Source organism: Orcinus orca, chromosome X (genome assembly GCF_937001465.1).
Source record: "Orcinus orca chromosome X, mOrcOrc1.1, whole genome shotgun sequence".
In the NCBI taxonomy this organism is placed as follows: domain Eukaryota; kingdom Metazoa; phylum Chordata; class Mammalia; order Artiodactyla; family Delphinidae; genus Orcinus; species Orcinus orca.
Window position 1 is genome coordinate 13,742,359 of NC_064580.1, and position 24,743 is coordinate 13,767,101.

Sequence of the window (24,743 nt, forward strand, 5' to 3'; positions counted from 1 at the left end):
TCAGGGTGGTATGGCTGTAGACTTTTTCTCTCTTCTGGATTGACTGACTTGTCATACACCTGTTTGATGCTGAGAAGTAGTTACACTTTGGTCCCCACCTTGGGGAGGCATAATAAGAACAATCCTGAAGTTGGAAAGCCTTAAAGTTTCTGGACCAGAACCCCCAATTATTCTGCTGATCAGTCTCTTTAGGAAGCCTGCGCTCCCAAATGCAAAACAGCTGGTCCCACGTTCTCTCAATAACTAGTGCAGTCTTCCCCGAAGTTAGCCACACAGACCTAGAATAAGGTGTGTTCTGGAACTTCAGATGTTTCTATAAGGCTGTTGGGTGCTATTTTATTACTGCGAACCATTTTAGATGAGTTGCTCTGTTCAGGTTTGGATCTTATTTCAGAGAAGTCTCACCTGTGGGCTCACGTTAAGGGGAGGAGGGAATTGTGTCAGGTGCCCCTGACTTGACCTTTATTTTGAAAGCTGAGGATTGAAATTTGCTGGGAAGAGACTTCTTGAGCCAAGGTCTGTCTGCTCCTAGCTGCCTGGAGTGTCAGACTAAAGGACGCTGGTAGAGAGTTCTTTCTGATGAAGATTCCTGCATGCTGTGTGCCTCACTGATTTTTGGAGATCTCTGGAGAAAAAACACTTCACAATTGAAGAACATCCTGAGAATGCATAGAACAGGTAAAGTAATGATGAAAATTCAGAAACTTCGAAGACTATCTCAGTACATGCCCTTCCTTCATCCCTGTAGAATCTCAGGGAATCATTAACTTGTAACCATTGCCATCTATTACTCGTATTCTCCTTCAGGATGCCAAGGGTAGGCTTTCAGGAAAAATTGATTCAGCCATTTTTTTCTGTGCATCGTTTCTCCTCCCGAGTTCTTTGATCGTTTTTACGATCATTACTCTCAACTCTTTTTCAGGTGGAATGCCCATCTCCACTTCATTTAGTTCTTCTGGGGTTTTATCTTTTTGTTTGTTTGTTTTAGCGGTACGCAGGCCTCTCACCGCTGCGGCCTCTCCCGCTGCGGAGCACAGGCTCCGGACGCGCAGGCTCAGCGGCCATGGCTCACGGGCCCAGCCGCTCCGCGGCATGTGGGATCTTTCCGGACCGGGGCACGAACCCGTGTCGCCTGCATGAGCAGGCGGACTCTCAACCACTGCGCCACCAGGGAAGCCTGGGTTTTTATCTTATTCATTCGTCTGGAACATGTTCCTATGCAGCCTCATTTTGTCTGAGTTGCTATTGGTATTTTTATGTATGTGGTAGCTTAGTTATGTTTCTTGACCTTGGAGAAGTGGCCGACTGTAGAAGGTGTCCTATGAGTCCCTGCCGTTCATTCCCCTATCATCAACCCCCTCTCGTCACCCAAGCTATATGCTCTAGGGGTTCTCCTTAAGAGGGCTGCGTGGGTCCTTCTGTTGTGGTGGGCTGACTGTGGGTGGCCTGGTGGGCCTGGTCGGCCCCTAGTCCTGTTGGTTGCCAGGCCCTGCCTCATGTGGATGCTGCTGGCTGCTGTTTAGTGGAGGTGGTTAAAGGTGGCTGGTTGCAGAACCCCAGGGGGCCCTGAGCTAGTGCTGGCTCACTGGTGGGTGGAGTCAGGATCCCGAAGACTCCAGGGCTGTTGCCCAACCCCTGGCAGCTGAAGCGAGGTCCTGGGGTTAGTGCCGGACTACTGGCACTGGGTCAGTCTGGCTGGGTCCCAGTCTGGCTGCAGGGATCCCGCTGTCAGATCGTTGCCGCGGTGGGGGGGGGGGGGGGAGGTGGGTGCTGGTTCCTGACAGAGTTGGGTATGTGGTCTGTGGTCTCCCATAGGTTGCGTTGGCCTGCTAGTGGGCAGGGCCAGAGCCCAGCTGGTCCCAGGGTAGGGTCTGGCCTGCGCTGGGGGATGTAGTTTTCTTGCTTCTGATGCCTGCCCCTGGTGGGTGAGGCTGGTCTAGAGGTTTGTGCAGGCTTCCTGGAGGGAGGGGCCCGTGACTGCCCACTGGTGGGCAGAGCTGGGTCCTGGCCCTCTGGTGGGCTTGGCCGTGTCTAGGGGCGTGTCCAGAGGCAGCTGTGGGCTCTTTAGCCTTTAGGCAGCTTGTCCTCTGATTGGTAGGGCTGTGTCCCCGTGCAGCTAGTTGTTTGGCCTGAGGCATCCCAGCACTGGCGTCTGTAGGCTGTTGCTTCCAAATATAGCTGCTGCCTGTGTCCACGTACCCGGGGTGAGCCACAGCTCCACACACCCCCACCTCTTTGGGAGACTCTTCAAGATCAGCAGGTAGGTCTGGCCCAGGCTCCTATCAAATTACTGCTTTTGCCCTGGGTCCCAGAGCATGTGAGATTTTGTGTGACCCTTTAAAAGTGAAGTCTCTATTTCCCCCAGTCCTATGGGACTCCTGCAGTTAAGCCCTGCTGGCCTAATAAGCCAGATTCTTTCAGGGCTCATCTTCCTGGTGCAGGACCCCTGGGCTGGGGAGCCTGATGGGGGGCTCAGAACTCTCCTGTGGGAGAACCTCTACACGACCATTATTCTCCAGTTTGTGGGTCGCCCATGGGGGTGGTGGGTATGGGATTTGATTATATCTCAAGTCTGCCCTTCCTTCATTATGTCTTCAGTTGTAGAAGATCTTTTTTCATCGATGGTGGTTCTCCAGATAGTTGTGATTTTTGTTTCCAAATTGAGTCGTATGGACCCTGCTTCGGCGGGGGAGGGCTCTTTTTCTTGTTCAGGTTCGAGTAGGCAGATAATGAAACTGAAGCTGAGATCAACCCAGCACTTCATTCAGTGGTCAAAGAACGGAGGATCAACTTCTCACCCACCTGGTGAGAGGGACTCGATTTTAAAGAGTGAAGACAAAGGGAGGAGGAGTGAGGCTAATGATGGGAGGCACATGCATTATCTTACAGGAAAAGGGGCAGGGCTTTTTCCGAGGGAGTGGGGTGCCACCTCCTTTTTATCCTTCTTTGGTCCTTAATGTTTGGTCATGACTGCTGGTAGGTGTGTTATTTAATATGCTAATGTAGTAAAATCAGTGTATAATGAGACTCAGGGTCTGTTGGAGGTCAGGTTCCTTGCCATCTTAGTCCCAACTGGTTCCATCTGGTTTTTGGTTGTTTGTTTGTTTGTAGCTTCCTTTCTTATCTCTGGACACTTGAACTTAGATTTATGTTAACTCCTGCTAAAGGTGGGGGGAGGGGGTTGGCAGGTTTTGAGCAAAGACCTGGAACAGCTTGGGCAACAGTTTTGGTGTGCTCGTGAGAGGAGGTGAGCCCAAGGTCTCTCTACTCTGCAATCGCGGCCACTCTTGGGAAGTGTTCCCCCTTTTTTTTCTTTTCCTTTGTGCTTAGTCTAGTTTCACTTGCTTGTAGGGTACAAGGGCCTTGTCTCCGGTCCTTCAGACCAGAGCACCTCAGCCCAACGGGCCGTGTGCAGAAGCCCTTGCCTGGCACTCCAGCCATTGTTTCACTGAGACTCCATAAAGCAGAACCATTTCTGTACCTTCACCGTAATTCTTTTTATGGAAGATTTTTAAACTGTGACAGTTTACAACAAATTAGCAGTAGAACAAACAGTTCTGTCAAACAAAATCTTACGATTGAACAAACAAAACAGACAAAAATTGTAAGCTTAATTCAGAAGCAGTAAGGCACATAAAAATGAATCCTGAAATGACATCCAAGTAAACGCCCATGTGTAATAGCTGAAACTTTCCACTAATTAGTTTCTGACCTTGCGTGAGTTACTTATCTTCACTGGGGACAATAAGACCCCAACCTTACCTTTTAAGATTTATTGTAATATGATAATATGGTATATGTGAAATGTTCTAAAATACAGTGCAGAAGTTCTGGGTACAAATTGACTTCTTAGTATTACAGCTCTGAAAGCCATGATATTCTCATTTATATAAACTCTAGGTTACACCCATGTGCTTTGGAAGAATTGAACCATTCCAAGACACTGCAAACCACCTTTTTCTTTTTCTGTCACCAAATTTGAATTTATTTTAAAAGTCACATTTTTGTGCTTCCAGACAAGAGGACCATAGCTCCAGTTCTTTGACTCCATAGCTAGTACTACCTAATAAACACATAAAAACATGTTGAAGCCATTTTCGTTTCTTTTTGTTTCATGCTTATATGGTGGATCCAAAGAGTGAATAGAATATGCCATTCCCTATGGAAACAGAAAACACAACTATAACCCTCTGTGTGGTTGACTCAGCACATTCTGCATCTTTGACAAGGAAATTTGGATTATACAAGCACTGTTTTGCTCATTTACTGAGCACTACAAATGTTGATTTATTGTGATTTTGAGTTAGAAGGAAGCATAGTGACCATTTACTGTAATCCTCTCATTTTACCACTGCAGGGACTGAGCCTCAGAAAAGTGATGAGAATTACCCAAAGCTACACAGCTAGTTAGTGGCAGAGTCCAACTCAACTAATCCTACAAACCACGAGGGAAAGGCACTTAGCAGGGAAAGGTGCTTATTTCATTCTGCCATGCTTCTTCTAAATTCAGCTGTTTCTTTTTAATCAAGGATACTTTTCAGAAGGCTTGATCTCACCTGTGAGAATCTTTACTACTGATTGTTAAATTTCTTTATTTAGTGCTCATTGAGTTGCACCAATGCTAGCTCATCTGCCTAAGGCTTTACTCTGGAATGCTTTTTTTTCTTTTTTGGCTACTTGTCTCTAGTAAACAGCAACTCATATTTCAAAATAACCCTCCATTTTCCTTCTTCTCAGCAACCAATTCTTTAAATCTTCCAGGAAAACTTGAGGGATAGTTGTTAAGAGCGGATGTTGCAGGGTCAGAGAGCCCTGGATTGAAATCCTGGCTCTGCTCTTGATTCTCTGATGGGGTAATGCTTGGAGCTGTTGGCAGATTCCCTCTACATTTTCTGGTACTTCTTGACCTTTCCCTGCTTAAATAGATGAATTTTTGTTAAAGCGAAGATATGATACAGCAAAAGAGCATAGAAAAAGCTTTTGAATTTCAAAAGTTCAGCCTTTGTGGCTACAGAGTCCTAGGCTTTGAAGGATCTCAAGGAATAGATAAAGCATGATGATTTAAGGGTGAAATTAAAAATGCTCCTGAGATCTCAAAGACCTGATATTGAGTGAAAAAAAGGCCAGACACAAGAGTATATACTGTATGATTCCATTGATGTGTTATTCCAAATGAGGCTAAAACTAATACATCCTAAAAATCAGGAAAGTGATTAGGGTGGGGATTGCTTGGAAAGGGGCATGAGGGAACTCTCCAGGGGTGATTGAAATGTTCTATATCTTAATACAGGTGTGAGTTACACAATTGTAAACACTGGCCAAATCTTATTGAACTGTATACTTATGATATGTGCACTTTAGTATATGTAAATTATATCGCAACAAAAAATTTTTTAATGAAAGATTCTTGGGACATGACTAAAAAAAGAATCAGTGGGGAAGCAAATACAGCTTAAGTACTAGGGATAGATGGGTTCTCTGGAAGGGGGGAAAGTCCCTATCTAAGTCCTGTGCCTGCCTTTTCTTGAGGGACAGTTTGACGAAAGGGAAGGACAGAAACCACAAGATAGCCTTGGGGAATCTGAGAGCAAATGTACCTCTGCCCTGCTCTCCCAGGTAGAACCATGTAAAGTGGCAAGACCCCAGAGTTTTTTTTAAAAAAAAAAAAAAAAAGGGATGGTATGGGATGTCTGGGCAGATGCTGCAAGAGCAATAGAATGTTCTCTTTGCAATCAAGAGCAGTTTAAACATGGCATTGAGAGCTGGGGCCCCTGGAAAGTCACTGAAGTAGAGATGGGGCATCGTGTGTGCAGCAGCCTATATGGACCAATGACTGAAGACGAAGGGGACAAGAGCATATCTCAGCAGATGCCAGCAGGGATAGATGGTAACATGGGGGATCACATTCCCTTTCCCTACCAGCATCTTGACCACCATGTAATCCCCTTACCCCACTAAAATAAGACACAACATCAGTGAGAAAAGGGAGGACCTCCAAAGTAGCTAACATTTTCCACCACCAAATAGATATGAAGCTCATGATAGAAATAAAGCTGTCAGTAAGAAAACGAAAGTTGTATTTTGTATATACCTCAGTTTTCAATTAGAATATACCATCCCTACTCAAGTAACGTGACCATAGACAGGTAACAACCTCATTTGGAAAATGACAGCAGTGTTATTTACTTTGCAGAACTGTTGTAAAGAGTTGAGATACAACATGAAAGTAACTGATGCACAGCTACATGTTAAATGCCTAATAATATTAGTCCAAAAATAAAAAACTCCCTGGGCATTATTTAGAATCATTGGAAACTCTCTTTGCTGAACTGCTTTCTACTTACATAGACATACTTAATGCTGACAGTGGAGCCAGAGCAGAGTCTTCCTGCATGAAGACAAAATGAGAAACTCATTCTAATTCATACACTCAATATATACTGGTTGCACATCAACCACCCAGACATGCAAAAAACAGTGCTATAAATCCATGGGAAGACTGGGGAGGCTAAATGGGATAAAAATAATAATCATGTGGATTGCCAGGGAACAACTCCCACCATCATCACTCCAGATAGTTTTTCACTTTAAGAGGCAGGAACTATCAAAAGGAAAACTGAATGCCCCAATTCTAGCCTGAGCAATGGTTGCCTTCAGTATTAGCCAGCGGTTTGGTCACTGTTCTAGATTAAATTAGGTATGGCATCTAAAATCCGTGAGATGATGAGCCCTCCGATGTTAGGCACAGTCCTACCATCCACCCAGGCTCTAAGCAGCAAAGCAGAGGCCTCTGGGCACAACAGTGCCCTGTGCCATCATCTGCCACACAGCTCATTGGTTTTCTTCCGGATTTAGGCAGACTAACAAGGCATTCATAGCTGTGTAATGGAATGCCTACCCAACTGTCCAGAAATTTAGAAAAGGTCCTTTTTTAGAGAAATGACTGCTATTAATCGGTGAACCCAGTGCTGTTTTCCAGCCTTTGCTATCATGGCGGACACTGGGATGTGCAGCCCCGATTCCCCTTCAAAGAAGACCTTGCCCCAGCCTCTGGAGGCCAGCAGCCCTTTCGGCTGTCAGCCCCTTCAAGAATTGCCTTGGTCACAGAGAGTGCCCTCTCCCAAGGTCATGTCCTCTGCAGGACAGCACACAGCCAGTAACACATCCACACATGAGTAGAAGGGTCTGGCCACCTTAACACAACTGGGGACAACTCTGAAGGGTCATTTTGGCTCTAGAGCTCCTGGTTGGGTCAGCCAAGGCTCTGGTTGGTTCTGCATGGCAGTTCAGCTTCCCCCTTGTGCAATTCTGCTTCCTTCCCTTTTCTTCCCTTTCCTTCCACAGGCAGTGATCCCAAGGGCACCCCTTAAAAAGCATCCTGCACCCTAAGCTCTATGTTAGAGTCTGCTTCCCAGGCAACTCGACCTTTGACAGTTATAAGATATGTATCTTGGGCTAGAGGCTGCCAGACATTGAGCTTATCCAATGTGTGTAAAATCACATTTATTTTAAAAGCTACCGTAACGGTCATAGACTTACCTCAAGTTTTACCTCGCAGGGTTAGTTTTAAATCAGGATGAATATAACCATCCATGGATGTTTGGGGAGATAATTCTCCTGGGCTCTCTAACATTTCCACATGTCTCGTGTGCGGAAACCCATGACAGCCTTTATTCCATGCTGTCTTTTCAAGGACAATTGTATACTCAACAGCCTTGGAAAACAGAAATAGTATTTAACTCCAGAGGAGATGGTGGATTCGTTTCTTAACTAGTATAATAAAGATAATGTCTCTGGGGCAAAGGCCAGGCAAGTTTGCTTGCAGCCCATTATTTTAAAAATGGAGGTTTTCAAACTTGGTGGTTTTCAGCTGTGACACAAACCCACTGCATACACAGTATCCACTTAGGCTGTTCTGTTCTATGTTGCCTCCATGGGACTGGGAGGGCAAGGGGAACCAACACAAACCCGAAGCCCATTCTGCTTGCTGTGCTGTGAGTAATAAAGAAAGAATAATTAGAAGCCTAAATGTCACCTTTGTTATAGACAGAGGCCAGTGTGAAACAGGTAGTTTGTTGTAGGGGCTAAATGAACTCAAGAAGTAGATATATTTTTCCACCTATTGTAGGCACGATGGGGAAAATAAGACACTGCAGGAGACAGAATTCCCCTCCCCGTGCAAAACACGCCCCCAAGAGAGAAACAGGGACGGAGCTGGACCATGGGCAGGCCCCATCCTCCAATGTGCCGGTCAGATGACCTTCTCCACCTCCCTTGGGGTGTATCCAATAAAGGCGGAGAGAGAGACCAGAGTATCATTTTAAAGGGGCTCTAGCTACTGAAAGGAAACACCAGGAATAAACAAAAGCCTCCCCTTTAGCATCTTGTCAAGAACTGTTCAGGGTCTGACATTTCACCGTCACTGCAGACTGACAGTTGAGCCAGCCACGGTTTCCTGGATGCTGGCAGAAGATGTGAAACCCCTGGGTCACAGATGAGGGACTCTATTAATAAATGGCACAGATTTTTCAACTCTGGCAGGAATCAGATATATTTTGAAAAATATTGCCTGGGACCCAGCTCTATAGGTTCTGTACCTGGGTATCAGAACTTTTTTTGTTTTTAAAAGGCTCCCCTAATTATCCTATAGTAAAGCCAGAGGTGAGATACTTCAAGCTACATTCATACACCCAAAGGTTCAGAATTTCTTCCTACCCCATAACAGATAGCTTTCATGTCAAAACTTCACACTGAGAGAAACATACACCCCTTGATCTTCAACGTGTTATAACTCTGACAGAAGAAATAATATCATCTAACATTAGCATAGATGTTTCATAGATCAAAAAGTATTTTCCCTTATATTATTTTAGAGAGGAGAAGGCTGAGGCTGGGAGAACTTAAGTGACTTGCCTCTGATAGCCCAATGAGTTACCTACTGTAACTCAAAGTTAAACATTTACTAATGGGAGAGATGTAGGTGGCAATTGGGCTGCCCAAAGCTAGAAGAAACTGTGACTTCCTGTGAGGTCTACAGTAAAGTGCCCCCATGTTCCCTTTCAGCCTTCCTCACGTTTGTTCATTGTCTATCTTCCTGGGAGCTGTAAGCTTTGTGACAATGAGAAGGTCATGTCTGTCTCGTTCACTTGCGTATCGCCAGCACCTAGCACAATTGCAGGCACATAGAGAGTCTCAAATATATTTGGTCCTTTACGCATTTCATGCTTTCTCTGTAGTTTCACAACTTTTAGTCCAATCGATCAAATAGCTCCTTTCCTCTCTGTTATACAAAAGCCTTGTTCTTATTTATGAGAAAATAGCTCCAGATTAAAAATCCACCACACTGTGAAGGATGGTTTGAATCTTTGCTACTTGAACAATTGCTTTTCTTCCCCCCAGTTTTATTGAGGTGATATTGACAAATAAAAATTGCTTATACATATACATTGTGAAATGATTACTATAGTCAAGCTAAGTAACATATCCATCACCTCACATAGTTCTAAAGCATAGTTCAAATCCACCATTTCCTTATTGATTTTCTGTCTGGATGATCTACCGTTTGTTGAAAATGAAGTATCAAAGTCCCCTAATACTATTGCATTGCTGTCTATCCCTCCCTTCAGATATGTTAGTATTTGCTTAATATATTTAGGTGCTTCCATGTTGGACGTGTATATATTTACAATTGTTATATATTCCTGATGAATTTATCCCTTTATCATTACATAACGACGTTATTTGTCCGTTGTTACAAGTTTTGACTTAAAGTCTATTTTGTCTTACATGAGTATAGTTACCCCTGCTCTCTTTTGGTTACCCTTTGTAGTGAATATCTTTATCCATCCCTTTATTTTCAGCCTATGTGTGTCCTTAAAGCTGAATTACCTTGTAGGCAGCATATAGTTGGGTCTTGTTTCCTTTATCCATTCAGCCACTCTGTCTTTGGATTGGAGAACTTAATCCATTTACATTCAAAATAATTATTGACAGGTAAGAACTTACTATTGCCATCTTTTTTTTTTTACATTTCAACAATTTTATTTTTTTTACATCGTTATTGGAGTATAATTGCTTTACAATGGTGTGCTAGTTTCTGCTTTATAACAAAGTGAATCAACTATACATATACATATATCCCCATATCCCCTCCCTCTTGTGTCTCCCTCCCACCCTCCCTATCCCACACCTCTAGGTGGACACAAAGCACGGAGCTGATCTCCCTGTGCTATGCGGCTGCTTCCCACTAGCAATCTGTTTTACATTTGGGAGTAATATATGTATATGCCACTCTCTCACTTCGTCCCAGCTTACCCTTTCCCTTGCCCGTGTCCTCAAGTCCATTCTCTACATCTGCATCTTTATTCCTGTCCTGCCTCTAGGTTCTTTTTTTTTTTGAATTTTTGAATTTTATTTATTTTTTTATACAGCAGGTTCTTACTAGTCATCAATTTTATACACATCAGTGTATACATGTCAATCCCAATCGCCCAATTCATCACACCACCATCCCCACCCCCCCGCAGCTTTCCCCGCTTGGTGTCCATGTTTGTTCTCTACATCTGTGTCTCAACTTCTGCCCTACAAACCGGTTCATCTGTACTATTTTTCTAGGTTCCATATACATGCGTTAATATATGATACTTGTTTTTCGCTTTCTGACTTACTTCACTCTGTGTGACAGTCTCTAGATCCATCCACGTCTCAACAAATGACCCAATTTTGTTCCTTTTTATGGCTGAGTAATATTCCATTGTATATATGAAATATACACATCTTCTTTATCCATTCATCTGTTGATGGGCATTTAGGTTGCTTCCATGACCTGGCTATTATAAATAGTGCTGCAGTGAACATTGGGGTGCATGTGTCTTTTTGAATTATGGTTTACTCTGGGTATATGCCCAGTAGTGGGATTGCTGGATCATATGGTAATTCTATTTTTAGATTTTTAAGGAAACTCCATACTGTTCTCCATAGTGGCTATATCAATTTACATTCCCACCAACAGTGCAAGAGGGTTCCCTTTTCTCCACACCCTCTCCAGCATTTGTTGTTTGTAGATTTTCTGATGATGCCCATTCTAACTGGTGTGAGGTGATACCTCATTGTAGTTTTGATTTGCATTTTTCTTATAATTAGTGACGTTGAGCAGCTTTTCATGTGCTTCTTGGCCATCTGTATGTCTTCTTTGGAGAAATGTCTATTTAGGTCTTCTGCCCATTTTTGGATTGGGTTGTTTGTTTTTTTAATATTGAGCGGCATGAGCTGTTTATATATTTTGGAGATTAATCCTTTGTCCACTGCGTCGTTTGTGAATATTTTCTCCCACTCTGAGGGTTGTCTTTTCGTCTTGTTTATGGTTTCCTTTGCTGTGCAAAAGCTTGGAAGTTTCATTAGGTCCCATTTGTTTATTTTTGTTTTTATTTCCATTACTGTAGGAGGTGGATCAAAAAAGATCTTGCTGTGATTTATGTCAAAGAGTGTTTTTCCTATGTTTTCCTCTAAGAGTTTTATAGTATCTGACCTTACATTTAGGTCTCTAATCCATTTTGAGTTTATTTTTGTGTATGGTGTTAGGGAATGTTCTAATTTCATTCTTTTACATGTAGCTGTCCAGTTTTCCCAGCACCGCTTATTGAAGAGACTGTCTTTTCTCCATTGTATATCCTTGCCTCCTTTGTCATAGATTAGTTGACCATAGGTGCGTGGGTTTATCTCTGGGCTTTCTATAGTGTTTCATTGATCTATGTTTCTGTTTTTGTGCCAGTACCATATTGTCTTGATTACTGTAGCTTTGTAGTATAGTCTGAAGTCAGGGAGTCTGATTCCTCCAGCTCCGTTTTTTTCCCTCAAGACTGTTTTGGCTATTCGGGGTCTTTTGTGTCTCCATACATATTTTAAGGTTTTTTGTTTTAGTTCCGTAAAAAACGCCATTGGTAATTTGATAGGGATTGCACTGAATCTGTAGATTGCTTTGGGTAATATGGTCATTTTCACAATATTGATTCTTCCAATCCAAGAACATGGTATATCTCTCCATATGTTGCTATCATCTTTAATTTCTTTCATTAGTGTCTTATAGTTTTCTACATACAAGTCTTTTGTCTCCCTAGGTAGGTTTATTCCTAGGTATTTTATTCTTTTTGTTGCAGTGGTAAATGGGAGTGTTTTCTAAATTTCTCTTTCATATTTTTCATCATTAGTGTATACGAATGCAAGAGATTTCTGTGCATTAATTTTGTATCCTACAACTTTACCACATTCATTGATTAGCTCTAGTAGTCTTCTGGTGGCATCTTTAGGATTCTCTATGTATAGTATCATGTCATCTGCAAACAGTGACAGTTTTACTTCTTCTTTTCCAATTTGGATTCCTTTTATTTCTTTTTCTTCTCTGATTGCCGTGGCTAGGACTTCCAAAACTATGTTGAATAATAATGGTGAGAGTGGACATCCTTGTCTTGTTCCTGATCTTAGAGGAAATGCTTTCAGTTTTTCACCATTGAGAATGATGTTTGCTGTGGGTTTGTCGTATATGGCCTTTATTATGTTGAGGTAGGTTCCCTCTATGCCCACTTTCTGGAGCATTTTTATCATAAATGGGTGTTGAATTTTGTCAAAAGCTTTTTCTCCATCTATCGAGATGATCATATGGTTTTTATTCTTCAGTTTGCTAATATGGTGTATCACATTGATTGATTTGCGTCTGTTGAAGAATCCTTGCATCCGTGTGATAAATCCCACTTGATCACAGTGTATGATCCTTTTAATGTGTTGCTGGATTCTGTTTGGTAGTATTTTGTTGTGGATTTTTGCATCCATATTCATCAGTGATAGTGGTCTGTAATTTTCTTTTATTGTAGTATCTTTGTCTGGTTTTGGTATCAGGGTGATGGTGGCCTCATAGGATGAGTTTGGGAGTGTTCCTTCCTCTGCAATTTTTTGGAAGAGTTTAAGAAGGATGGGTGTTAGGTCTTCTCTAAATGTTTGAGAGAATTCAGCTGTGAAGCCATCTGGTCCTGGACTTCTGTTTGTTGGAAGATTTTTAACCATAGTTTCAATTTCATTACTTGTGATTGGTCTGTTCATATTTTCTATTTCTTCCTGGTTCAGTCTTGGAAGGTTATCCCTTTCTAAGAATTTGTCCATTTCTTCCAGGTTGCCCATTTTATTGGCATAGAGTTGCTTGTAGTAGTCTCTTAGGATGCTTTGTATTTCTGCATTGTCTGCTGTAACTTCTCCTTTTTCATTTCTAATTTTATTGATTTGAGTCTTCCCCCTTTTTTTCTTGATGAGTCTGGCTAATGGTTTATCAATTTTGTTTATCTTCTCAAAGAACCAGCTTTTACTTTTATTTATGTTTGCTATTGTTTTCTTTGTTTCTATTTCATTTATTTCTGCTCTGAACTTTATGATTTCTTTCCTTCTGCTAACTTTGGGTTTTGTTTGTTCTTCTTTCTCTAGTTCCTTTAGGTGTAAGGTTCGATTGTTTATTTGAGATGTTTCTTGTTTCTTGAGGTAGGCTTGTATAGCTATAAACGTCCCTCTTAGAACTGCTTTTGCTGCATCCCATAGGTTTTGGATCATCGTGTTTTCATTGTCATTTGTCTCCAGGTATTTTTTGATTTCCTCTTTGATTTCTTCAGTGATCTCTTGGTTATTTAGTAACATCTTATTTAGCCTCCATGTGTTTGTGTTTTTTACGTTTTTTTCCCTGTAATTCATTTCTAATCTCATAGTGTTGTGGTCAGAGAAGATGCTTGATATGATTTCAGTTTTCTTAAATTTACTGAGGCTTAATTTGTGACCCAAGATGTGATCTATCCTGGAGAATATTCCGTGCCCACTTGAGAAGAAAGTGTAACCTGCTATTTTTGGATGGAATGTCCTATAAATAGCAATTAAATCTATCTGGTCTACTGTGTCATTTAAAGCTTCTGTTTCCTTGTTTATTTTCATTTTGGATGACCTGTCCATTGGTGTAAGTGAAGTGTTAAAGTCCCCCACTATTATTGTGTTACTGTCAGTTTCCTCTTTTATAGCTGTTAACAGTTGCCTTATGTATTGAGGTGCTCCTATGTTGGGTGCATATATATTTATAATTGTTATATCTTCTTCTTGGATTGATGCCTTGATCATTATGTAGTGTCCTTCCTTGTCTCTTGTAACATTCTTTATTTTAAAGTCTATTTTATGTGATATGAGTAGTGCTACTCCAGCTTTCTTTTGATTTCCACTTGCATGGAATATCTTTTTCCATCCCCTCACTTTCAGTCTGTATGTGTCCCTAGGTCTGAAGTGGGTCTCTTGTAGACAGCATATAGATGGGTCTTGTTTTTGTATCCATTCAGCAAGCCTGTATCTTTTGGGTGGAGCATTTAATCCATTCACACGTTTAAGGTAATTATGGATATGTATGTTCCTATGACCATTTTCTTAATTGTCTTGGGTTTGTTTTTGTAGGTCCTTTTCTTCTCTTGTGTTTCCCACTTAGAGAAGTTGCTTTAGCATTTGTTGTAGAGCTGGTTTGGTGGAGCTGAATTCTCTTAGCTTTTGCTTGTCTCTAAAGCTTTTGATTTCTCAGTTGAATCTGAATGAGATCCTTGCTGGGTAGAGTAATCTTGGTTGTAGGTTCTTCCCTTTCATCACTTTAAGTATATCATGCCACTCCCTTCTGGCTTGTAGAGTTTCTGCTGAGAAATCAGCTGTTAACCTTATGGGAGTTCCCTTGTATGTTATTTGTCGTTTTTCCCTTGCTGCTTTCAATAATGTTTCTTCGTCTTTAATTTTTGTCAGTTTGATTACTATGTGTCTCGGTGTGTTTCTCCTTGGGTTTATCCTGTATTGGACTCACTGCTTCCTGGACTTGCGTGGCTATTTCCTTTCCCATATTAGTGAAGTTTTCGACTATAATCTCTTCAAATATTTTCTCAGGTCCTTTCTCTCTCCCTTCCCCTTCTGGGACCCCTATAATGCGGATGTTGTTGCATTTAATGTTGTCCCAGAGGTCTCTTAGGCTGTCTTCATTTCTTTTCATTCTTTTTTCTTTATTCTGTTCCGCAGCAGTGAATTCCACCATTCTGTCTTCCAGGTCACTTATCTGTTCTTCTGCCTCAGTTATTCTGCTTTGATTCCTTCTAGTGTAGTTTTCATTTCAGTTACTGTATTGTTTATCTTTGTTTGTTTGTTTGTTCTTTAATTCTTCTAGGTCTTTGTTAAACTTTTCTTGCATCTTCTCGATGTTTGCCTCCATTCTTTTTCCTGGATCATCTTCACTATCATTATTCTGAATTCTTTTTCTGGAAGGTTGCCTATTTCCATTTCATTTAGTTGTTTTTCTGGGGCTTTATCTTGTTCCTTCATCTGGTATATAGCCCTCTGCCTTTTCGGCTTGTCTGTCTTTCTGTGAATGTGGTTTTTGTTCCACAGGCTGCAGGACTGTAGTTCTTCTTGCTTCTGCTGTCTGCCCTCTACTATTGCCATCTTGTTAATTGTTTTCTGGCTATTTCGTAGTTCCTTTGTTCCTTTCTTTCTCTCTTGTTGTCTTATTTTGTGAATTAATGATTTCCTGTAGTGGTATGCTTTGATTCCTTTCTCTTTATGTTTTGTGTATGTACTATAGTTTTTTGTTTTGTGGTTACCATGAAGCTTATGTAAAACATCTTATAGTTATAATAGTCTATCTTAAGCTGATAACAACTGAATTTCAGTCATTTCAACTTGGACTCCCTTTAGCATCTCTTGTAAGGCAGATTTATGGTGATGAAGTCCCTCAGCTTTTGTTTATCTGGAAAAGTCTTTATCTCTCATTCATTTCTGAAGGACAGCTTTGCCAGGTAAAGTATTCTTGGTTGGCAGTTTTTTTCTTTCAACACCTTAAATATATCATCGTACTCTCTCCTAACCTTCAAGGTTTCTACTGAGAAATCTGCTGATACTCCTATGGATGTTCCTTTGTAGGTAATGAGTTTCTTTTCTCTTGCTGCTTTCAAAATTCTGTCTTTGATTTTTGACAGTTTTATCATAATATGTCTTAGTGAAGTTCTCCTTGGATTGAATCTGATTGGGGACCTATGAGCATTATGTACCTGGATGTCTATATCTCTTCCCAGATATGGGACATTTTCAGCCAGTATTTATTTAAGTAAGCATTCTGCCCCTTTCTCTCTCTTCTCCTTCTAGGACTCCATCCACGGGTGGTTGTCAAAATTGATGTTCTGTGGAGGGATGGTGGCTGAAATCTCTTCTACCATCTTGCTGACGTCACTGTCCTTGAACAGTTTCTACTTGGAGCAAAGTTAGAGACTTAGGCTTGTTGGATTTAGGTAAAGAACAAGGGCAGAAAGTAAATCAGCAGCTGTTGTGCCAATGTTAGTAAGAGGAGATAAAGGCAATAACATCAATGAATGATTGCTGAGCTGTGCTCCTATTGACACTTCAGCATTATTCAATCAGGCACTTCTCTTGGGAAACAAAAAAATTAATTGGTATCTTAAAGGTTGAAGGTAACCTGTGCTACTGAGCGGGAGATCAATATGTTCCCAGTGGTAGATGACTTATAAAATTTGTTTAGATGTTTGATCAAATTCTATCCAAGTTCCTGTGCTCTGCATCTTAAAACACGAAAAACATATCCATGCAGACACTGCACATCTCTTACCACCTGCTTCACTGACCGTGGGTATTTTATAGCTTTATTTTACATAAGGGACATAATGAATATTTCTGGGTAAGGTTAGTGCTAAGGGACTTCTTTTTGACAGCCAAAGTTATTTTAACTGAATCTCGAAAGTCTGTTGAAAGGAAATCTAAGCCAGCATGCAGTGTAGGTATAAATCCTTAACTCTGATCCTTTCTTAGTTCTAAGCTGCCAACACAATGATTTATGGTAGAGAGTGGAAGAGGAAGTCCAGCATTGGTGCTTTGTTGGCCCTCAGAATCAGATAGACTCATATAACATGAACATCTTTGCCACAGTTGAAGGAAAATAGACTGGACTTGTTTGTTTTACCAGAAATTTAAAGTACAAGTAGAACATACACGATGTATGGTATATGGAAGTCTCAGTATTGTTCAGATCTCAATTTTCTTCCAAATCAATCTATAAATTTAAAACTAATCCAAAGCTCAGCAGTAGTCACTCGACCATCCTCTATAGAAGATAATGCTACTAAAAGTAAATATGCACATAATGTACCACCAGCAATTTATTCTATTTCTGGAACACTCTTTTATATGTGTACTAGGAAACATTTATGATCATCTAAATAGAATCATGTTTGCAATAACAATAAATAAATCAGTCCACACATCCATCAATAGTAGATTGGATACATAAATCTTAACATATACACACATACAATGGAATGCTATTCAGCGGTAAAATGAATGCTCTATCTCCTGTCTGCAGACTCTACCCCGATCCTAGAGAGTATCTTATGAATGCTTGTGACAGGCCACAAGGAGGGTCAGACTAGAAGGAGAAACGGATCCACAGAACTCCAAACCCTGGCCCTATTCAGGAAGCACACTCTGAGGACACCCTCACAGACAAAAGACTGCACATTTTTATTTTCCTGGGTCTCACTTCTGTACAGCTTGAATGTGTCACTACAAAATGACTCCAAAAGAAGAAACTTTCACATTCAGTTTTACATCAAATGCACAAAGTATGGAGTTAGATTAAATTGCTTCTTAGTGCCCTCTGTCTTTTGATCAAAATAGAAGTGGTTCTTCTCTTTTTTCATTGTGATAGATAATAGCGGTATCTTATCTTAGAATTGCAGCCAGATTTTCAATAATAATTTTGCTTTCCATTCAGCCTAAATAAAGCTCACTGTTTCAACCTCTGTGAACACTGGTTCAAATGAGGGTCAAAAGGCTTCTAAAAGACTAGGATTTGTTAACATCTTCTAGTTAACATTGACATTATTATTCAACAACACACTTCTCCCTATTTAAAACATTGTGAATATTCTCAATTTATCCTAGTATATTTCTCCCCCTGAAAGCTGAAGTTAAGACCCAGGATGTTATCAAAACAGTTCAGAGACACTTCTTTTTCAGGCGCACAGAACTGAGCTGCCCTTTTATCCTCCCACACTCAGCCTCCAACATGGCTTCCTTGAGTTGAAGGCAGACCGCAGGCTGGCAGCAGGGACTTCACACACTCTAGGCTAGTGTGTATTTGTCAACTTGGGCTGCCATAACCAAGTACCACAAACTGGGCGACTTAAAGAACAGAAATTCCTTTTTTTTTTTTTTTCAACCGAAGTCTATAGTTTATTGAGGGTTCTCTCTTGATGTACATTCTATGGGTTTGGGCAAATGTAAAATTACATGTATCAACCACTATAGTATCAAACAAAGTAGTTTCACTGCCCTAAAAATCCTCTATGCTCTACCTATTCATTTTCTCTCCCCAGTAACCCCTGGCTTATCTTTTTACTGTCTCCTTAGTTTTACCTTTCCAGAATGTCATACAGTTGAAATCACACAGTTGTAGCATCTTCAGACTGGCTTCTTTCATTTAGTAATATGTGTTTAAGGTTCCTCCATACCTTTCCATAGCTTGATAGCTCATTTCCTTTTACTGCTGAATAATATCCTATTGTCTGAATGTACCACAGTTTATTTATCATTCACTTACTGAAGAACATCTTGGTTGTATCCAGGTTTTGGCAATTATGAATAAAGCTGCTGTAAACATCCATGTGCATATTTTTCTGTGGACATAAGTTTTCAACTCCTTTGGGTAAATACAAAGAAGTGCAATTGCTGGGTTGTATGGTAAGATTATGTTGAGTTTTGAAAGAAACTGCCAAACTGTCTTCCAAAGTGGCTGTACCATTTGCATTCCCACCAACAATGAATGAGAGTTCTTCTTGCTCCACATCCTTGTCAGCATTTGGTGGTGTGAGTGTTTTGGGTTTTAGTCCTTCCAACAGATGTGTAGGAATTGTTTTAATTTGCACTTCCCTAATGACATATGATGTTGAACATCTTTTCATATACTTACTTGCCATCTCTATATCTAATTTGGTGAGTGTCTGTTCAGGTCTTTGGCCCATTTTTTACTTAGATTGTCTGTTTTCTTATTATCAAGTTTTAAGAATTTATATATATATATAAAATATAAAAATTTTAATTTTATTTTTCATTATTTTTTATTTTAAAATATTATTTATTTATTTTTTATTTTTGTTATTTATTTATTTACATATACATGTGTCTATTCTTTTTCAAATTCTTTTCCCATTTAGGTTATTACAGAATATTGAGCAGAGTTCCCTGTGCTATACAGTAGGTACTTGTTGGTTATCTGTTTTAAACATAGCAGTGTGTACAAGTCACTCCCAAACTCCCAATCTATCCCTCCCCCCAACCCTTCTCCCCGGTAACCATAGTTCGTTCTCTAAGTCTGTGAGGCTGTTTCTGTTTTGTAAATAAGTTCATTTGTATCATTTTTGTTTACATTCCACATATAAGCTATATCATATGATACTTGTCTTTCTCTGTCTGGCTTACTTCACGTAGTATGATATTCTCCACGTCCATCCATGTTGCTGCAAATGCCATTATTTCATTCTTTTTAATGGCTGAGTAATATTCCATTGTATAATATGTACCACATCTTCCTTACCCATTCATCTGTCAGTGGACATTTAGGTTGCTTCCATGTCTTGGCTACTGTAAACAGCAGTGCAGTGAACACTGCGGTGCATGTCTCTTTTCAAATTATGGTTTTTGCTGGATATATGCCCTGGAGTGGAATTGCTGGATCATATGGTAGCTCTGTTATTAGTTTTTTAAGGAACCTCCATACTGTTCTCCATAGTGGCTGTACCAATCTACATTCCCACCAACAATACAGGACGGTTCCCTTTTCTCCACACCCTCTCCAGCATTTATTGTTTGTAGATTTTATGATGATGGCCATTCTGACTGGTGTGAGGTGATACCTCATTGTAGTTTTGATTTGCATTTCTCTAATAATTAGCGACCTTGAGCATCTTTACATGTGCCTCTTGGCCATCTGTATATCTTCTTCGGAGAAATGCCTATTTAGGTCTTCTGCCCATTATTTGATTAGGTTGTTTGTTTTTTTGATATTGAGCTGCACGAGCTGTTGGTAAATTTTGGAGACTAATCCCTTGTCAGTTGCATCGTTTGTGAATATTTTCTCCCATTCTGTGGGTTGTCTTTTCATTTTGTCTATGATTTCCTTTGCTGTGAAATGGCTTTTGAGTTTAATTAGGTCCCAGTTATTTATTTTTGGTTTTATTTCCATTACTCTAGGAGACAGCTTGAAAAAGATATTGCTGAAATTTATGTCAGAGAGTGTTCTGCCTATGTTTTGTTTTCCTCTAATAGTTTTCTAGTATCCAATCTTACATTTAGGCCTTTAATTCATTTTGAGTTTATTTTTGTGTATGGTGTTAAAGAATGTTCTAATTTCATTTTAATTTTATTTTATTATTTTTTAATTTTTTTAAATTTTTGGCTGTGTTGGGTCTTCGTTGCTGTACACGGGCTTTTTCTAGTTGCAGCGAGTGGGGTCTACTGTTTTGCAGTGTGAGGACTTCTCATCGCCATGGCTTCTCTTGTTGTAGAGCATGGGCTGTAGGTGAGCACGCTTCAGTAGTTGTGGCACGTGGGCTCTAGAGCATGGGCTCAGTAGTTGTGGCACACAGGCTTAGTTGCTCTGCAGCACGTGGGATCTTCCCGGACCAGGGCTCGAACTCATGTCCCCTGCATTAGCAGGTGGATTATTAACCACTGAGCCACCAGGGAAGCTCTTCATTTTTGTTTTTACATGTAGCTGTCCAGTTTTCCCAGCACCATTTATTGAAGAGACTGTCTTTCTTCCATTGTATAGTCCTGCCTCCTTTGTCATAGATTGGCCATAGGTGTGTGGGTTTATTACTGGGCTTTCTATTATGTTCCATTGATCTATATTTCTGTTTTTCTGCCAGTACCATACTGTTTTGATGAGTGTAGCTTTGTAGTATATTCTGAAGTCAGGGAGCCTGATTCCTCCAGCTCCATTTTTCTTTCTCAAGATTGCTTTGGCTGTTTGGGGTCTTTTGTGTTTCCATACAAATTTTAAGATTTTTTTGTTCTAGTTCTGTGAAAAATGCCATTGGTAATCTGATAGAGATTGCACTGAATCTGTAGATTGTCTTGGGTAGTATAATCATTTTGACAATATTTATTCTTCTAATCCAGGAACACAGTATATCTTTCCATCTGTGTCATCTTCAATTTCTTTTATCAGCATCTTATTGTTTTTGGAGTACAGGTCTTTTGTCTCCTTAGGTAGGTTTATTCCTAGGTATTTTATTTTTTTGATGCGATGGTAAATGGAATTCTTTCTTTAATTTCTCTTTCTGATCTTTCATTGTTAGTGTATAGAAGTTCAACAGATTTCTATCTATTAATTTTGTATCCTGCAACTTTACCAAGTTCATTGATGAGCTCTGGTAGTTTTCTCATAGCATCTTTAGGATTTTCTATGTATCGTATCATGTCATCTGCAAACTGATGGTTTTACTTCTTTTCCAATTTGGATTCCTTTTATTTTTTTTTCTTCTCTGATTGCCATGGCTAGGACTTCCAAAACTATGTTGAATAAAAGTGGCGAGAGTAGACACCCTTGTCTTCTTCCTGATCTTAGAGGAAATGCTTTCAGCTTTTCACTATTGAGTATGAAGTTAGCTGTAGGCTTGTAATATATGGCCTTTATTATGTTGAGATAGGTTCCCTCTATTCCCACTTTCTGGAGAGTTTTTATCATGAATTGATGTTGAATTTTGTCAAAAGTTTTTTCTGCATCTATTGAGACGATCATATGGTTTTTATTCTTCAATTTGTTGATGTGGTGTATCACACTGATTGATTTGCGGATATTGAAAACTTCTTGCACCCCTGGGATAAATCCCACTTGATCATGGTGTATGATCCTTTTAATGTATTGTTGGATTTGGATTGCTAGTATTTTTTTTAATTTGGCTGCTCTGGGTCTTAGTTGCAGCTTGCAGGATCTTCATTGCCATATGTGGGATCTTTAGTTGCGGCATGTGGGATCTTTAGTTGCGGCATGTGGGATCTTTAGTTGTGGCATGCAGTATCTTTTTGTTGTGGCATGCGGGATCTAGTTCCCTAACCAGGGATCGAACCCAGGCCCCCTGCATTGGGAACATGGAGTCTTAATCGCTGGACCACCAGGGAAGTCCCGCTAGTATTTTTTTGAGGATTTTTGTGTCTATGTTCATCAGTGATATTGGCCTGTAGTTTTCTCTCTTTTATGGTATCTTTGTCTGGTTTTGGTATCAGGGTGATGGTGGCCTCATAGAATGAACTTGGGAGTATTCCTTCATGTGCAATTTTTTGGAAAAGTTTTAGAAGGATAGGTGTTAACTCTTCTCAAAATGTTTGATAGAATTCGCCTGTGAAGCCATCTGGTCCTGGACTTTTGCTTGTTGGGAGTTCAGTTCTAGAGGCTGGGAAGTCCAAGATCAAGGTGCCAATCAATTCAGTTCCTGGTGAGAGCCCTCTTTCTGGCTTGTAGATGGCTACCTTCTTACTGTGTCTTCATGTGGCAGGGAGAGAGAGAGAGCCAGCTCTCTGAATGCTAATCCTACTGGATCAGGGCACCACCCTTATGACCTGATTTAACCTTAGTGACTTTCTTATCCAAATATAGCCATACGGTGGGTTAGGGCTTCACCATGTGAATTTGGGGAGACACAATGCATTCCATTGCACAGTGTGTCTCAAAGTATCTTTCCTGAAGCACCAGGTTGGTTTTGTTTTTGTTTTAAGTTTAATCTCTTGGACCAATCCTTTTTTTTTTTTTTTTTGCGGTACGCAGGCCTCTCACTGTTGTGGCCTCTCCCGCTGCGGAGCACAGGCTCCGGACGTGCAGGCTCAGCGGCCATGGCTCATGAGCCCAGCCGCTCCGCGGCATGTGGGATCTTCCCGGACCGGGGCATGAACCCGTGTCCCCTTCATCGGCAGGCAGACTCTCAACCACTGCACCACCAGGGAAGCCGACCAATCCTTTTTTTTAAATTAATTAATTTATTTATTTTTGGCTGCGTTGGGTCTTTGTTGCTGCACACAGGCGTTCTCTAGTTGCAGCGAGCGGAGACTACTCTTCATTGCGGTGTGCTGGCTTCTCATTGTGGTGGCTTTTCTTGTTGTGGAGCACGGTTTCTAGGCATGCAGACTTCAGTAGTTGTGGCACGCTGGCTCAGTAGTTGTGGCGCATGGGTTTAGTTGCTCCATGGCATGTGGGATCTTCCCGGACCAGGGCTCGAACCCGTGCCCCCTGCACTGGCAGGCAGATTCTTAACCGCTGCACCACTAGGGAATTCCCCAAATCCTTTTATACGAATTCAATAGAAATGAATCTCTAGAATAAAGGGAAATAGGGAAAAAACCTAGACATGCAGGATATAAGACCTGATTTTTCTCTTACTAGTTCCAATAAATATAAAATTATTCTGTAAATTGCTTTTTAAAATACTTTTTATTGTAAAATATACATAACATTTATCATTTTACCCATTTTTAAGTGTACAATTCACTGGCATTAAGTAGATTCACAATATTGGACAACCATCATCACTATCCATTTCCAGAACTTTTTCATCTTCCCAAATGGAAACTCTTTACCCATAACACTAACTCCCCATTCATCCCTCTGTCAGGTAAGCACCATTCTACTTTCTGTCTGTATGAATTTGCCTGCTCTAAGTGCCTCATATGAGTGGAATTATACAATATTTGTCCTTTTGTGTCTGTCTTATGTCATTTAGCATATTTTCAAGGTTCATGCACGTTGTAGCTTTCTGAATGCTTCTTCTGGCTCTTGCTCCCAATTTCTCTACTTACTTGCTGGGAGCGTTAAATTGCAGTTTGTGGGCCAGCATCAACCCACAGCTTGCTTTCAGACCACACTCTGAATAGCACTACTCTAAGCTATTATGTAACCAGACATACGTTTATATGCCTACTTTACTAGACATTAACCCTCAAGTAAAACCTGGGAAGGACGGGATAATGCCAAGGAAAACAAGAGTCATTTGTTTAGTAGGTAAGACCATCTACATTGGAGATAACTTCCAGTGAAAAATAGAGAATCTTCTCTTGTATTTACCAAGTCATATGTGTGTCATATTAGCACTGCCTATATGGTGAGCTGATGATCAAATTTCATAAGTAATACTAATTAAAATAAAATTTTGGCACATCAAAAGCCTAAACCTTCTTATCATAGGCTTGTACATTTTTCCTCTTTAGAACCAAGCCTCCAAGCTGCTACTTATTAATGTGGGTTCTGTTATCACATGTTCCAAATCCAAACCATATTCCATCAGCCTTCTAAGAGTTTTGAGAATTATCACCAGAGGGTTCAAGATGGTGACCTGGGGACACGTCTATCTCCTTTACTTCCCGAGACCCCCGCCTCCTACAGGGTGTATAATTTCCAACCATTTTCCAGTTCAAAATAAATCTCTCCCCCCCAGGCCCTTGCTGTTCTCAAAACCACTTACTTCTCCCCAGCCCTACCGCCTTCCCTCACATGAGCAATTTGAAATTTTCTGCCCTGAGAAAGTTTTCTGAAGCAAGGAAATACTAGGTCTTGTTGGAAATAAAGGAAATGGATAATAAGGAGGGAATAAGTAAAAATTCATACTGTAATAAATCATCTTGCTCTATTCTTCCTCAATGTC